This window comes from Mandrillus leucophaeus, unplaced genomic scaffold (assembly GCF_000951045.1).
Source record: "Mandrillus leucophaeus isolate KB7577 unplaced genomic scaffold, Mleu.le_1.0 Scaffold359, whole genome shotgun sequence".
NCBI lineage: Eukaryota > Metazoa > Chordata > Mammalia > Primates > Cercopithecidae > Mandrillus > Mandrillus leucophaeus.
Window position 1 is genome coordinate 1,416,370 of NW_012103798.1, and position 1,607 is coordinate 1,417,976.

Consider the following 1,607-nt stretch of genomic DNA (forward strand, 5'->3'; position numbering starts at 1 on the left):
ACTGGGTCTTGCTCTGTCATGATCATAGCTCACTGCAGCCTTGAACTCCTGAGCTCAGGCAATCCTCCTGTCTCAGCCTCCTGAGTACCTAGGACTGCAAGCACTTGCTACCACAATGGCTAATTTTTTACTTTTTGGTAGAGACTAGGTCTTGCCTTATTGCCCAGGCTTATTTTCTTTTTTCTTTCCTTTGTGTGTTTGTTTTTTTTTTTGTTTTTTTTGAGATGGATCTTTGTTGCAAAGGCTGGAGGGCGGTGGCACAATCTCAGCTCACTGCAACCTCTGCCTCCCGGGTTCAAGCGATTCTTCTGCCTCAGCCTCCCAAATAGCTGGGATTACAGGCACCCGCCACTCCGCCCAGCTAATTTTTGTGTTTTTATTAAGATGGGGTTTCACCATGTTGGCCAGGCTCGTCTGGAACTCCTGACCGCATGTGATATGCCCACCTCGGCCTCCCAAAGTGCTGGGATTACATGCATGAACCATCGTGCCTGGCTTTATTTTCTTACCCTAAATCAGCCCTCTCAACCCCTTTTCTTTATGACTGATACTTTTCAAAAGACCAGTCAGGTTGTCTTACAAATTGTTCCATGTTGTAGATTTTCCTAATTATTCCCTCATGATTAGAGCGTATCAAACTTTTGGCCAGAATACCACATAGGTGATGCTATCTTACTGCATCTCACCAGGAAACACCTAATGTTGGCACCCATGTTTGTGATGCTAGGTTTTATGACTTAGCTTATACTTTTTTTCTTTGAGACAGGGTCACTTGATCTGTCACCCAGGCAAGAGAGCAGTGGCTTGATCATGGCTCACTGCAGCCTCGAGCTCCTGGGCTCGAGTGATCCTCCTGCCTCAGCCTCCTGAGTAGCTGGGACTACAGGCACACACCACCATGCTGGCTCATTTTTGTATTTTTGGTAGAGATGGGGTTTTGCCATGTTGCCCAGGCTGGTGTAGAACTTATGGGCTCAAGCTGTCCACCCAACTCAGCCTCCCAAAATGCTGGGATTGAGCCACTGCACCTGGTCAGTCACTTAGCTTATAACATATATTTGGCTATTTGGAAAATATTTTTAGATAGATGATATGTGCCATAATAGCTTATAAGACATTTCATAGGTCTTAAATAGGTCATTTTATAGGTGCAATGGGGAAAATACTGGATTTTGAAGTCCAAACACCTTAGTTAGGCTGCAGCTGCCCAGTTACTATCTGTATAAGTGACCTCATGTGAGTTTCTTAAGATTTCTGAACCATCCCTCCCAGAATTAGTAGGAAAATCATAAGGGAAGTGTAATGTATACTTATACCTGGACAAATAAGGATAGCATGACATTAAGTATTTTTTTTAATAGTAACACATATGCCAAAGAATTGTAACCTCAGACTAGAGGAAACTAATTTCACTTACTAAAAAGGAAGAAACTTAAAAAAAAAAAGATTAGCCAATAGAAGTTTACATTTCATTGAAAAGACTATTAGAACTTGAAGGAGCCGGGCGCGGTGGCTCACGCCTGTAATCCCAGCTCTCAGGGAGGCAGAGGCGGGAGGATAGCTTGAGCCCAGGAGTTCGAGACCTGCCTGGGTAATATAGCGAGACC